General features: G+C 47.4%; 2 long non-coding RNA genes across 3 annotated transcripts; both read left to right on the forward strand.

Moving 5' to 3' along the window:
- The first annotated feature begins 1,810 nt into the window (after window positions 1-1,810).
- LOC149997793 (uncharacterized) lies at window positions 1,811-3,778 on the forward strand. The gene is made up of 3 exons (XR_016514248.1): window positions 1,811-2,150; window positions 2,840-2,966; window positions 3,688-3,778. It is a non-coding gene; the product is annotated as an uncharacterized LOC149997793 (long non-coding RNA).
- A 2,655-nt stretch (window positions 3,779-6,433) lies between these two features.
- LOC149997794 (uncharacterized) lies at window positions 6,434-8,565 on the forward strand. Of its 2 annotated transcripts, XR_016514204.1 has the most exons (5): window positions 6,434-6,660; window positions 6,808-6,910; window positions 7,822-8,020; window positions 8,220-8,312; window positions 8,446-8,565. It is a non-coding gene; the product is annotated as an uncharacterized LOC149997794 (long non-coding RNA). The 2 variants fall into 2 exon arrangements; XR_016514205.1 differs by lacking the exon at window positions 7,822-8,020.
- Window positions 8,566-15,061: the final 6,496 nt, after the last annotated feature.

Here is a 15,061-nt window from a genome sequence, read left to right on the forward strand (position 1 = left end):
GGACCCGGCGGTGGCGTCCATGAGACCCGGCGCGAACGGGAGGCGGCGGCGGCGGCGATGAGACCCGGCGGGGCCCGGCGGTGGCGGCGGTGGGACCCGGGCGGCGGAGTTTGGACCCGGCGGCGGCGGCGATGAGACCCGGCGGAACCCGGAGGCGGCGGCGATGAGACCCGGGGGGCGGCGATTGGACCCGTGGGCGACGTTTGGACCCGGCGGCAGTGGCAGTGGGTCCTGGGGGGCGGCGGCGGGACCCGGCGGCGGCGGCGTTGGGACCTGGGGGGCGGAGGTGGACCCGGAGGCGGCGGCGGTCGGAATCGGGGCGCGGCGTTGGGACCCGGCGACGGCGGCGGCGGCGGGACGGGGGCGGGGGGCCGGCGGCGGCGGCGGCGGGACGGGGACGGGGGGCCGGCGGCGGCGGCGGCGAGGGGGGGGCGGGGGGCCGGCGGCGGCGGCGGCGGCGGGACGGGGGCGGGGGCCGGCGGCGGCGGCGGCGGCGGCGGGGGGGGGCGGGGGGCCGGCGGCGGCGGCGGCGGCGGCGGCGGCGGGGGGGGGGGGGCGGGGGGGCCGGCGGCGGCGGCGGCGGCGGGGGGGGGGGTGGCGGGGGGCCGGCGGCGGCGGCGGTGGGGGGGGGTGGCGGGGGGCGGGCGGCGGCCGCGGCTGCGGGGGGGGGGGTCGGTGGGGCGGCGGCGGCGGCGGCGGCGGCGGGGGGGGGCGGGGGGCCGGCGGCGGCGGCGGCGGCGGCGGCGGGGGGGGGGCGGGGCGGGGCGGCGGCGGCGGCGGGGGGAGCTGGGGCGGCTTCCGGGGCTGGGACGGCAGCAGGACCCGTGGCGTCGGTGGAAGTGCTATCGGCCACCGCCCCTCCCGCCGCCGCCGCTCCGGGCCTTCCCGCCGATAGCACCTCCGCCGCCGTCCCCACTTCTGTCCAAGACTCCGCCGCTGATCCGACAGGCGTGGCCACCGACCCTGCACCTGCCGCCCCCGGCTCTCCGACGTCCTCTCCTACCTCCTCTGCCACTGGGACCGCCGCCGCTACCACTCCAGCCGCTGCCACGCACCGCTCCTGCCGGACCCGATCCCGCTACCGCCGGCCCCGGTCCCAGCGGCAGCAGAGGTAGGAGAGGCCGTCGGAGAGCCGTCGGAGAGCCCGGGGCGGCCGGTGCAGGGTCGGTGGCCCCGCCTGTCGGATCAGCGGCGGAGTCTTGGACAGAAGCCACGTTCGCATGCGCCTGCCCGTGCCCCAGCCGGAGATGGAGAAACTGCAAGCAAAGTAATACACACCGACGGGAGCAGAAGACCTCAGCCGGTCAGAAGGATTGAGGTACTTTGTGATGCTTCTATGATCTTAGCAAACTTTTATGCCACCGAGTGGAACCTGCTTCATTGCCCTAGGAGTCTTTTGTATAGTCCCGATAATGAGTGAGACATCCTTTGACCTGAGTGATTAGATGCCTCTAGAATCTGTAAATATGACATACATGACTGCATTTTCCCGAAGGTGGTGGCACCGGCTGTAAGTGATGATGGAGGAAGCAGCGATGGGCCCAGTTCATCACAGGAAATAGTGTGGGGAAGGCCAGGGGAGGGAGAGCGAGGGCTGGGTGCAGGTGGGCCAGGCTGGGGATCATGGGGAACATCTGGAATGCAGCCCGCCTGGGGACCGAACCTGACCGCGAATCGAACGGATGACCTTTCACTTTGCGGGACGATGCCCAGCCGACTCGCCGCACCGGTTCGTCAGGGCTGCGCAAACTCATTTCAAGACAAAAAGTAAAACAATAAACACAACAAATAACATCCAAAAAAAGTAAGTTCCTTTTTTTTTTATAATCTTTAGAATGTCGCCTTTTTCTGCCTTTTTAATTTATGTTGTATATATCAAGTATGATTTTTTACTGCTATACCATCTGATGGCTTTTCTGTTTTTCTGTAATTATTCAATGCAAAATACGCAGCCAATGTTCCACGAGAGCTGGAGCTGGATGGGTGTGCTCTTTGTGCACTGCAAGAAGGTCGTGTCGGTTCTCATGTAAAGCACTTGAAACTGACATCAATGCCTGTGAAGTGAAGACGGGCATGCTATGGGGACATTTCATCCTTGTTCCCTCTGGCTTGAAAGTTCTGGTGTTTCTGAAGTCAATGGCCTGATGAAGGCAAGTTGGCTATTTCAACCCAATATTCTGCCCTGTGCTTTCAAAGCTTTGACACAAATCTGTCCGTGTCATGGGTCACGTATACTTCTTTATACTCCTAGCTCTTGGCTCAGTGCTCCTAGTTCACATAGGTTCATGTACACATAGTTTTTCTTAGATAGCTTTAATGATGCCGTTTTCTGAGGAGAGAATTCTGGTCAGTCTTTTCCTATTTCTTTGCCGTTGCCGTTGGCAAGTACCCAAAATGCTAGATCGGGGGATTCGAAAAACAGTTAAAAAAATGTGATCACAGGTGGCTTCCCGCCCCCCGGGCCTTCTTCTGCTTTGTGCTTTTCTGGAATTTTTACAGTGAATTTCTTTTGTAAATGAAAAAAAAAATTTCTCCCCATTGGAATACATTGCATTCAGTCTCAATAAATGCAAAGGAGATACCAATGATATTTCACATTGTTTTTCCTCAAAGCACTGAACAAATAAAAAATAGACTTAAAATACAGCCATTTCCAAATTATTACATCTTTATATACTTCATTCCTAAGGGGACTGTTTTGTTTGGATCCGAGGGATTATAGTGCTTTGTTGTCTACATGTGTACATACACTTTTTTTATTATAACTGAAAATTTGAAGTTTAGTTTGTTTTCATGCATTGCTTTCTCTTTCGATTTTTATTATTTGGTTCGCATCTAGACTGCAAACAAAATAATACGTACCATCCGGAGTAGGAGGCCTCAGCTGTTCAGAAGTATTAAGGCCCTTTGTGATGCTTCTATGATCTTAGCAAACTTTGATGCCACTCAGTGGAAGACTCAGAGTGGTATGTATCTAAAGAATGAGTGTTCACTTCTGGCTATGTTACTTTCTGTGGGGATATGTTAATTTTGGAATCCATATGTTAATCTCTCTAAGATCACTAGCAGTACAGTAATTACAGATATGAAGGTCCTGATGATCACAATTCACACATGATGGAAAACTTAATTTTTATCTAATAGCTTCAACCCCGTCCACTTTTCCACTTGATATCCTTTGGCGCGACTGATAATAAATGACTGCACTGACTTCATTATTTGATTTCTCTGGGTAATCGTCTGTTGCAGAGAATTGTAGAGAAGCAAGTCCTTTAACTGAGTAGCTGAGAGTTTTTAGGGTCAAAAGTGTTTTAGAATGGTGTTAGTTACTCACTGTGCCCTTGGAGTGAAAAGTGAAAAGGCTTCCATTTCCTCCATAGAATGCCTTGCCCGTAATCCATCCCTCTTCTTGCTGGGTCTGTACGATGGCTATAAGCTGCTGTAGTTTTTGGTTATATGCCCTCACTTATCAGTATCTTTCTCCCCATGCTTTAATAATGATATTGCTTTTTCTGTTCAGAATCAGAGCTTCCCCTTTAAATCCTTACTACTTTGAGATAAGAATGAGACTTCTCGTTGTGTTCCTCTAAGCAAACAAAAAGTATCATCAAGCCCTTTATTTCCTTTTAAATAGTAATGTGGCAGGAGTATATTATGTCATCATCTAATGTAATTTTTTTTTTTAAGCATGTAATTACCTTACGGTGCTCAGCCCGGCCCTCAGACGGAATGCGGCCACCGAGCAGGGGCAGGTCACCTGCAGACGCGCCGTGAGCCGTGCTGACTATCGCCTGCTCTGACCCTGAGCTGCGTCGGGTCCTGAGCCCCAGGGTCTTCGTTTCTAAGCCAGGGCCTGAGCCACGGAGCAGCGGCAGGTCGGGGGTGTGGCATCTGCTGAATGGGGCTGTAGTTCAGTGCTAGTCCTCCGTTTTTGGTTGTCACTGAAACCTCTGTATTTTAAATACAAAAGACATAAGTAGTCTAAGTTTGAGTTTGAAATGAGAGGTGCGGTGGGGCATGGCTTTCTCAGGTACAGTGAGAGCAGTCAGCCGTGCCGTGCCGTCTGTGCTCTGAGCTGAGCAGAGAAGGAGGCGAGGCCAATAGACTCAAACTCTCGATGAGCCTGAAGACTGTTTAATAAGTGTGCGGGAGAAGAGGTTTGATTAGAATGTGGAATTTAAGATTTCTAAGCAGGTGTAGTTTTCGGAAATTAGAAACTATACAGTATAATCCGCATAAATGGTTTACTGAAAGAGAGTAAAATGGAATTACCTTGGAAAGAGATGAAGGATATTATGAATATAAAGTGACTTTATATATCGGTCCTCTGCATTTTAAATTCTACCTGCAACTACTTCATTTTTGAAATCACCTTTTAATCAAGATTTCTCTAATTCTGTCCAGAAGTAGTTCATGTGTGTTTTATTGGAGGTGGACCTTCTAAACAGTGGTAGGGATGAGGAAGTCAGGCAGAGCAGAAAGAGAATAAACTAGTGTGCGCTGTAGTACTGAGGGGATCCGGGTGACGAGTCATTTGGTGCCTCTGCAAAGTTTATGTGCCAGTTGGGAAGAAAGTCAGTTTGCTGTGGAGCCTCTGAACCTCACTGTAATTTTCACTTAGAAGTTGCTTTTGAACCAGGTAAACTCCTTCTTGCTCCCGAAACAGTCCTTTTATACTCGCCAGAGATATCGTGGATGGGATGGGCATTACTGGTGTTGAAGGCATCTTCGGAAGGTAAGTGATGGAACGTAAGGTAAAGACGATGATTTTTGATGCCACGCTTATTTGGATAGTCGATTTCTATAGGTTATAGAATTCATTGCTAGAATTACATCTCAGTGCTTTGCCAGTACTAAGGGCCAGACCCTGGGTGAAAATCATTATCATTTCCCCTTCTTTCAGATAACCTGGGACCTCTTCCAGTATATCCTATGGACTGTCTTTCCCAACTTCTTCCGGAAGCCTCCCACCTTTGCCTTTAATACCTCTGTTCTAGCTAACTCTTCTTTTTTACTGCTGAAACTCCTATCGGGCGCTCACAGTCGGGCTCATATGCCTTCCCAAAGGAGCTTACGGTCCACCTCGAATGTCTGCTACAAGAAATGTGCAGTTCCCTGTAGCTTTCCCACCATAGGTCTCTATACTCAGCTTTTAATGGGGCAGAGTCTAGTCAAAGTAAACTAATAATTACCATCATGAGTGACTGAAAGAAATATGTTGTACTATTGTATCATTGTATTTGCAGATATTTTAATTAATGTATAGTTGACCTAGCATCTTACATTACTTTCAGGTGCTGGGCGACGTAAGGATCCGACATTTACATACCGTACTAGATTGACCATCATCTAGTGGCCATAGGTCACCATACAAAACTATTACAAGGTTATTGACTGTATTCCCTGTGTTGTATATTACATCCCTATGACTTACTTATTTTATAACGGAAAGTTTGTATCTCTTAATCCCTTTCACCTTTTCATTCATCCCCCACTCCCACCCCAGGGCAACCATTAGCCTGTTCTCTGCATCTGTGAGTCTGTTTCTGATTTCTTTTGTTGGTTTTGTTTTTTGTTTTTTGTTTTAGATCCCACATAGAAGTGAAATCGTAGCGTGCACGTCTTTCTTTGTCTGACTTCTTTCACTGGTATAACACCCTTTAGGTCCATCTAACGGCTACTGTTGCTGTTTCTTGGGGAGACACATCTGAAGAAAATATTGCTAGAGCTGATGTTAAAGAGGTAAGTGCCTATGTTTTCTTCTAGGAGTTTTAATGGTTCTTAGGTCGTACATTTAAGTCTTTAATGCATTTTGAGTTTATGATTGTGTACGGTGTAAAAACGTTGTCCAGTGTTCGTTTCTCACGTGTATCTGTCCAGCTTTCCCAACACCATCGAAGAGGCTCTCCTTCCCCGTCATGTACCCTTACCTCCTCGGCTGTGGGTGAAGTAGCCGTATAATGTGGGTTCGTCTCTGGGTTCTGTATTCTGTTTCATGTAGACATATATTTGTACTGATTTCAGAAAATTCTACTGAAAGCCCACTCTGCCAAGTACTACACTCTTTGAGATATGAATTTGGAAGTTATTATCAAGAATGGTCTGGGTATGCCACACATGACATAGCTAGCTAGCTAGACAGACAGACAGAGAGACAGATGTGGAAAACACTGGTGTGTAACAAAAGCCATATTTATAATGTGGTTGTAGGTGCTGTGAGAAAACCACGGAGGTTAAGAGGAGCACTCAGGAAACCCTGTTAACCACTGTAGAGGTAAAGTATATTGCAAGGAAATCTTTATTCCTCTACCCGACGGACTGTGTCTTGTCAACAAGACACTGCTTTGAGGAACAGCGCTTCCTTTTAATGTGGAGGGCCGGTGCCCAGCATCGGCAGGGCGGGCTTGCACACAGCAGTAAAGAAAGACTGGTGTGGAATGCCTGCAGTTCCCTCGGGTCTCTCACAGTGTTAGAGCAGAGCAAGCAATCTCCGGTCTTTGGTACGTAAATCAGCACGTGGGCATCTCAGACCCTTCTTTTGGTATTCATTGTCTTCAGAATGGAGTCCGTTGCAGCACTGAGAGAATTCAGGTTATCTCCTCTTCCCCCCGCCAGGTTCTGAACCAGGTCGTCAGACACATGGGCGTCAGAGTCAGCGTGGTTAGTCGGGGCTGAGGAGTGCGGGCCAGACTGGCTTGCGTCTGGGCCTCTCTGCTGTCCTAGCCTTGGGATGGTCGGTCACCCAGTGGGGCTTTGAACCTGCAGGTCACACACACTCCATTAGGCCCTCTGCCTCATGTTCAACAGGGCAGAAAGGGAAGGCAGTCATGAAATTTCCAGTGTTTCTGACCCTGGCTCTACCCAGCAGGAACTGTGTCCCTAAGGCAGCCATTGACCATCCTGGGAAAAGGTACGTGCGGCAAGAGGCGAGGAGTCTTCCTCCTCAGGGAAACGTGGGAGGTGGAGGATGGGCAGACTCACTTACATCCCTGCGGTTTTCGTTCCTTCAGGCTGGTGGGGCTGGGCCTGGCTGGACTTCAGTGTCCCCTGTACTGTCTTTAAAAAATATCGACACTGACCAAATGCAAACCAAATGTTTAGGGATGTGTCAGGAACATCGACATGTTTTAAATGCTCTCCCGCTGTGCAGCCAGAGCTGAGAATCCCTGTCTTTAATTCACTGGCATTAACCACTAAGCCTCTGATCAGGCAACAAGGGTGGGGCTGCATCCTGTGTGGAGTGAAAGGAACGGTCTGTTAGGACGGTCCTGTGTCCACCCTTAGGAACCGAAGGCTTCATTATAGGTCTCTGCAGTGCTGGTGGCGTTATAGATTTCTGCTAGAAAGGGGGTGCTGTAAAGGACCCCAGTTGTGTGTTGGCCATTTAAGCAATGAGGCCACGCTGTTCGCAAGATGGAAAAAAACGCATTCCCTCTTCTTTTCTCCGTCTCAGTTATGTTACTACACACACTATTGATTACAGTTTGCCATTGACTCTGCAGTCAGAGTCAACGATAACCTGGATGTCTCCATAATGGAGAAATGAAAGTCTAAAGTCAAATTGTCTTGCCTTTTTGTGTTTAAGGTAAAAAGGCCAAACTTCTCCAATTAATTTAAGATCCAAAGAAGTTTAAAAGATTCCCCAATAGTTTCCTCTGCTCACTCTCAGGCAGAAGGGTCTTTCACGCCTGGGTAGATCTGGGCTTCCTTTAGGAGCCGTGTGCTGAGTGAACACCTGCTGGCAGAGGGTCGTTTCTTCCAGGACTCAGAAGAGTTAGTGGTCAAATGTCAGACTGCTCCTGAGCTTCATTCTTTCGGTAGTCACAGGGTATAAGTGAGAGAAGCCACAGCGGCCAGGTCGCCGAGGGGTCCCTGCAGCAGTGTAAGGGCTTTAGGTTCTGCCGAGTGAGATGGAAACTGCGGGAGGGCTGTGAGCCTGGGAAGTGACTTGCATCTCCACCTGCAATACCCGTGTCACTGAAGAGGTCACCGTCTCGTGATTTGTGTATTTGACACTGAGGTACCCGATCTTCCCTCCGTGAATGTTCAAATTTCCTGAAGTCATTTGATTGTCCCAATCGTTGCGAGTGGTTTGCCAGTTGAAGGCTGTGCGTCTTCGGCTTTAGGAGGTGCTTCTCAGTGGCAGCAGGGGTCCCAGTCCTGCAGATGCCAGCCAGTCCAGGCCCCTCTCTTGTAATTCATTGCTTTTCCTCTCTTAGGTTTCACTGGGCCCCAGTCACTGTCTCTGATGGAATAGCAGCTCAAACATCTCCTTGCTCACCAAACCCCTCTTTAGGAGCGCCTTGGCCCAGGTGTGCTTCCCTGCCCCTCTCAGCACCTTTGTCCCCTCTGGCCTTCATGATCCCTCTTTCTTCATAACAGACCGCTGGGTCCTCCAAGATGTTAATCAGTTCCACTAAGCAGATCTCTTTCTTTGCCTCACAGGTTCTCAGCCAAGGGCAGTTCTGTCTCCTAGAGGATAGCCGGCAGTGTCTAAAGACATTTTTGATTTTCAGACAGGGGCAGAGGGGTGAAGAGGATACGCCCGACACTTAGCCGGTTTCGGCCAGGGAGGCCGCTAAACGTCCCATGTACGGGGTCGCCATCGCAACTGGGAAGGGTCCGATGCCGCGGCCCACGCAGCGCGATGTCGGACCTAAGAGACCAGAGAGCGTGTCGACCTGGAGATTCAGAGAAAAACGCAGACACAAGACACAAGATGAATGCAAAGCGGGGGTCCGGTGGCCCGTTGCCCTCGGATGGAGAGACAGTGACACAGGCCTGAGTCCACCAAGTTTATTTATAACGTTCCAGTACATCAGCTACTGACATCAGCAGTCAGGAGGGAAAACTAACAAGTGAAACTTCTAAGAAACAAAACTGATGAGAAACCCCTGAGAAAGCTGCAGGCGGCGCGTTCTCAGATATCTCGCAAGTAGCTCCTGCTCTAACCTAGTAGTCAGGATGTCCCCTGCTCCTGCTGCTGCCAGCCGGCGCGGCTCCAGCCCTCGTATTTGGTCAGACAAGACCTTGCAAATACCTGATCCCGGCCAAGTGAACTGGCCAGCTGGCCTTCCTTTTGGAACTTCAGCTTTCACCGTGCCCTACAGTCCAGCCCCAAAAGGTGCACAGCGCAGGGACTGAGACACCCTGCTCCAGCTTAATCGGCCTCTCTTCCCGTATTGTCTTCTCTCAGCCTTTTCTGTTCTAATAGGTAAGACTGCGGTATGTTTTTTAAATCACTTCCTTCTTGATGTTAGAGTTTGCATATGTGATTCCTAACACACATCCTTGGGTTGGAAATACTTTGCGTTGTTTCTCTACTCCAACCCAAGAAGACCATAGAGTCTCTTTATAATTGAGGCCTTCATTCCTTTTCATTAGTTAATTAGTAAAAGAGTCCTTCCTTTGGCGGTGAAACTGGTTTGGATCTCTGAAATCTAAAGCCATGTCAGTGCTCTACTTGAAATCACATAGGGGCCCTGAACTTGTGGACAAACCACTTATATTCACAGTCGGTCCCGCCACACTTTTTAATGGGCCTGGAGGACGCTCAGAACCGCATAAACAGACACCAGATTTTGGTACTGCTGATTCAGTACATTAAACATGTAATGCTAAATACATTGTCCAGTCTCAGCCCGAAGACCTGCTGGGAAACGCAGTAAAGCCATCAGTAAAAAAAGCGTTCTTAACTTTATAATGCCGGAGTATCCTGCAACGTCCCTCATACCTAGAATTGAGTCTTCAGTTTTTATTAAGACCTGTGTGGTAAGCACTTGCTAAGATACGTTTTAAAAAATGTTGGTGCTTATAAACAGCAGGGGCAGTTAGCTGTTCTGAATTGTCAAGGTCATCCATCCCTCACGACCTCCCTTACTAAAATTTGTGATGTCAAGCCACTTGCTCTGGCCATACCAGTTATTTTGGTATTAAAATGTTTCTCCATGTATAACTTAAGATGCCAACCACAGCACTAGATCTTGTGTTTTGAGGAGCTTTCAATAAGTTAGACCTTTTTCTCTTCACTCAAAGTTGGAACTAATTGAGGGGAAAAAAAGAGAGGGGGGGGGGAAACCACAGAAGAGCCTTGGGAATGGGAATAGGATAGAGATCAAAATGTCAGGTTGCTGCTATTAAAACTCTTGGAGAACAAGACTCAGGAGTGAGGTCAGCAGGGTTGCCAGTGCTGTCACACTCGTAGCCTAGCCTAGCCTAGCGTCGTGCGTGAGAATTGGACCTGCAATGTAAACGCCCTCACCCAGCACAGGGAGAGAGGAGAAGGAAAGTGACTGGTGCTTATCTCCTTTTAATAGATCAGTTTCACCACATGAGGAAACACGAGTCGAGGGATGTCACTGCCCCGAACAGTGGCGCGGGAAGGAATTCATTCAGAATGGGGTGAGAAGCCCGGAGCCTCGTACGACTGTAGGTCCCTCCACAAAGAAACAAGAAGCCTGTGCGCGCAGTAAGTCTGTCCCTCCCCCAGTCAACTACCACGTGACTGGCCTCTGCTAGTTTTATAACACGGTTCCTGCTGTTACTAAATACGCCATCAAGGTGCATTTTGTTCTTCTAACACGTATGTTCTCCTTTCTAGGTCCTCCCGTATGCTCCTCTGTGTGACTGGCCCATGAACCCTTCGAAAGCTTTGTATTCACAGCAGGGGCTGGGGATGAAACTGAGCTCCACTTCACTCTGAATGCGGACGACCAGGAACGCAAACAGTCTCCGGTGAGCAGTATTTTAGGAAGAGCCGTCAGTTGTTCAGATTTTCCTATTCCCGAGGCCCTTTGAAATGATCTGCCTCATTAATGCCTTTGTGTTCTTGTCATTAGTGAGACTGGCCAGAGTTTCAACAAAGTTCCTGAGGATCTCTTGATGAGAATACAAGAGAAGCTCAAAGGAGTGGAGGAAGGAGCTGTGCTCAGTGTGGGTGGACGAGCCAGTTTACTCCTACAACAGGCCATGGACCCCCAAGACCTCCGCCGACCTTCCCCAGGGTGGAAAACTTGCGTGTGATATTCAGCATATGAATCACTCTTGAATTCAAGCTTTGGAAATTATACGCTGGCCTTTATCTCGAACCCACGCACATACGTTGAATATATAGTATTACTCCTTAACTAAGCAAACTAGCTACTGTGTTTTTTTTAAAAAATGTGAACTTCTCACTTGGGTCACTTAGACATGCCTTGAGGGTCTCAAGGAACATCTCTTCTTGCGCCCTTCAGACATAATTGTCATTCATGCTCCGTTTCTTGGCTAAACAGCTATTTGTTTTTCTTCTCAAGTACACGCTGTATCATTTTCAGTAGAATCTCTAACTTGACGCTTCAGCTGAAACAGAGGCAGCAGGAAAGCAAGAGCGTCACTGGCAGCTTTTCCTCTAGGATGAGTACAACAAATGTCCTGCTGGTTTTGAGGTGGCCTTTCCTTACAATCTGCTTCCCCGATTTTACGTATGAATGAAAGATATTCAATATTCGTATGTAAAAGGAAGAAAGCCCCTTCAAAATAGTAACCACCTCTATATAGCATGGTCAAACTACCTTAAAAATAAGCAATGTTGAAAACAAGTTAGTGTTTAAGGAAGTATGTTTGGATTTTCAATAGCAAAATCATACAAGGTTACTGGATAAAGAGTTGTTATATTGTGGAGAACACATTTCAGAGACACAGATAGTATGGTTACTAGTTTTAAAAAACGTATGTTGGACCTACTCGTTCTTTTCTCTTTATCTTTGAAGCTCTCTGTGTTTCCTATTACTTCTCTTTGGGTGATGCCTTTTTCTCTGTTTTCTAGTTCATGAATTAGCTTGTCAGCTGTTCATATAACCTCCTAAAATTATTCATTGGGTTGCTGTTAATTTCTAGCTGCGTATCATTCTTCAGATCTGCCTGTTGTTTCAGGGTGCCTAGTTGGTTTTTTAACTTTTCAGTTCCTTTTACGTCAGTGGTTACTTTATACATGCTCATTTTATAGTGTCTCTAATAGTTCTATTAAAACAATTTCCTCTTGTCTGTATGTGTTGATTCTCATATCTGGTAGACTGTTTACGCAGGTATTTTGTAGTTTTGAAAGAGGAGCTCATTTTCAGCAGGGCTTTCTTTCTCTGTACTACTCTTGAGTGACGTGTTAAGAATAGTGCCTTCTGGATAAGTTTTGTGTCTCCTTATGTCCTATTCCCAGGGCTGTTACCGACAAAGGACCGCTATTATTTTAATTTCTCAGCTTCAGAGTTTCCAGACCTCAAGAGGAATGTGCAGACCCCCCCAGGCCAGGACAGACACTTTTCCTCTTCACCTGCCTGTCCTAGTGGCAGAGTGTTCTCTCGACTTCCCTTTCACTGAGGGGTCATCCGCGACTTGCCTCCTGTTTATGGAGGGCTTTGGGGGAGGGGCATTTAATTCCTACCTGCTGCCTTTTGCAAGGCCAAGGTTCCATGAGTTCCCTTATAGCTTGTTCAAGCTGAAACCCACAGGTTGGTGATGAGATGGGCAAATTGTGCCAGGCCAGCTAGGAGAGCTAGAATGTCAGCTCACAGCTTATGTGTCTACTTTTCAGTTTCCTTCCATTTTGGCCCTCAGGATGTCCCCTTACTTTCTTGTAAGTTCTCCTCTTCATGTAATAGATTGTTTCTTACATCTTCTTCAGCATTTCTGTGTTTTGTTGCAGAGGAAGAGTTGAGCTATCAAGTTTGCTCCACAGCTAGAAATGGGACACTTTCCTGTCTCCATACTGTCATCAGATAACAAGTAAAACTACTGACTTACCTATTGGTGAATAGAATTCCTCTTCCACCCTTAGGAAGGTGTTCGTTTCTGCTGCAGAGATTAAGAAACGGGTGGTTGAACTTTCCTCGTATTGTTTAGGTAACCAGTTTATGTAAATAGTTGTTTCTCTTTTGAAGGGTTAGCGTTTCTGTCTCTTGCCAATAGCAGGCAGTCACTCAGCTCTTAGCTCCCCATCTTCCTCCCCCTCCTCAAACAATCTCTAGCACTTTGTAGACTATAAATTTCTTGGTTTGGTTTCTGGAGAGCTGTTCTTAATATTATTTTTCCTTTCCACTTGCAAACTCATCTTGGTGTATCTTCTTCTTCTAGGCTGACTTCACTTGTCATAAAACTACCATTATATACCAAAGATTAGTAAATCAAAGGAATGTATGCAACTTCGAATGTCTTTAGTTAAGAAAGCCTTGAAATCTTCATGAATGAATAAAAAGGGATCAGTTAGATGATAGTCTAAGTAAATGAATTTGTAACTAGTTCTTGCTAATAGATGTATCCAAAGAGCTTTGAATAACATCGTGAACCAACTCTTCAGCCTTTAATAGTGTACTATGAGGCTTCTGTCCCGTTCAAATATTCTTACTAATGGCTTTGAAAAGTTTACCCAATATACAGATAACAGAGGTAGGGGAATTATAGGTAAGGAAATTAGAATTCTAAAAGATTTTGACAAGCTGGAACACTGTCTAGAAATAAATAGGACAGGAATTTACCGAGAACAGATGAGCAGTGCTTAGGTTTATAAAACATTAGTTACAGAATATCTGTTGTATGCTGAGTACCTGATGTGCATTATATGCAGCATCTTTTGCAAGATTAGCAGCGTTATTTCAGTTTACACCTGGGGAAAGTAAAACTTGGAAAACTAAAGTAAGGATATTAAGGCCACAATGTAGTAAATCGATCATACAAGTCCATGGAGTATCCCTAACTTGAAAAGCTAAAAATGTAGATATGGGCTAAAGCAAATAATCGCAAAGAGAAAAAACTTTGGACTTGTTAAAGACTTAAGTAAGCTAGGTTTAAAAAATGTAAAACCTGTTATACTGGCTTGAAATAATAGAGATATGTGCCGTTTGGAATATTTTAATTGCACCTTAATGAAGTGATATGTTTTGTAGTGATGTCTTTAAGTACTATTGAATGTTTTTCTTTACTATTCTGTGACCTGTTTTTGAATAAATATTTCTAAAACAAACATATGCTAAGACTCATTCACGTTATTCAAGTGTGTGCGTGTTCTGTGTGCCAGGCAAGGTGCTGGTTCCCAGGGCAACAGCAGTGAAGCGGGGCAGGCACAGGCAGCCCTTACGCGGCTCCGTCTGGGTCAGACCTGCAACTCAGCGTGCCGTGTGAGCTGGGAAGCCTGCTACTCAGAACCGGCCCGGTGCACTGCGTCTCGGATAGTCTGAACTGTCTGCTCGTTCTCCTTAACTGTCCCACGACAACAAGGCAAATGAATGTTCTTTGGACCTAGAGAGTGACCTAGTTGACATTTCCAATGTCTAAAAGATACGTGTTGGAATGTGACAGATACAAAGATCCTGTCATCTCAGATGTGAAGTTTGTATGCCGCACGTTCCTTTTTTCTTTTTCTCTTTTGTTCCTTTTTTCAGAAAAATTGAATTTATTGGGATGACATTGGTTAATGAAACCGTACAGGTTTCAAGTGCACAGCTCCATAATACCTCATCTGCACTGCCTGTTCTGTGCTCACCACCGGAAGTCAGGACTCCTCTCACCCCCGTGGGTCCCCTCTTGCCCTTCTCTGCCTGCCCACCGCTCTTTCCCTCCGGCATCACCATTCTGTTGTCTGTTGTTTGTTTGTTCTTGCTTAATTAATCCCTTCTCCTTTTGAACCCAGCCTCCCAACCTGCCTCCTTCCTGAGAGTTCTCAGTCCGTTCTCTGTATCTATGAGTCTGTTTCTATTTCGTTTACTTTGTTCATTAGAGTCCACATATCAGTTGCATCATACAGTATTTGTCTTTAATGACTGGCTTATTTCACTCAGCATCATGCTCTCCAGATCCATCCATGCTGTCACAATAGGAAAGATTTCCTTTATTTCCCCCTCTTTCTTTCTTTCTTTCTCCCTTCCTTCTTTCCTTCTTTCCTTCCTTCCTTCCTTCCTTCCTTCCTTCCTTCCTTCCTTCCTTTCTTTCTTTCTTTCTTTCTTTCTTTCTTTCTTTCTTTCTTTCTTTCTTTCTTTCTTTCTTTCTTTCTTTCTTTCTTTCTTTCTTCCTTTCTTCTTTCCTTCCTTTCTTT

This window comes from Furipterus horrens, unplaced genomic scaffold, assembly GCF_987537825.1.
Source record: "Furipterus horrens unplaced genomic scaffold, mFurHor1.1.pri manual_scaffold_11, whole genome shotgun sequence".
Lineage (NCBI taxonomy): Eukaryota > Metazoa > Chordata > Mammalia > Chiroptera > Furipteridae > Furipterus > Furipterus horrens.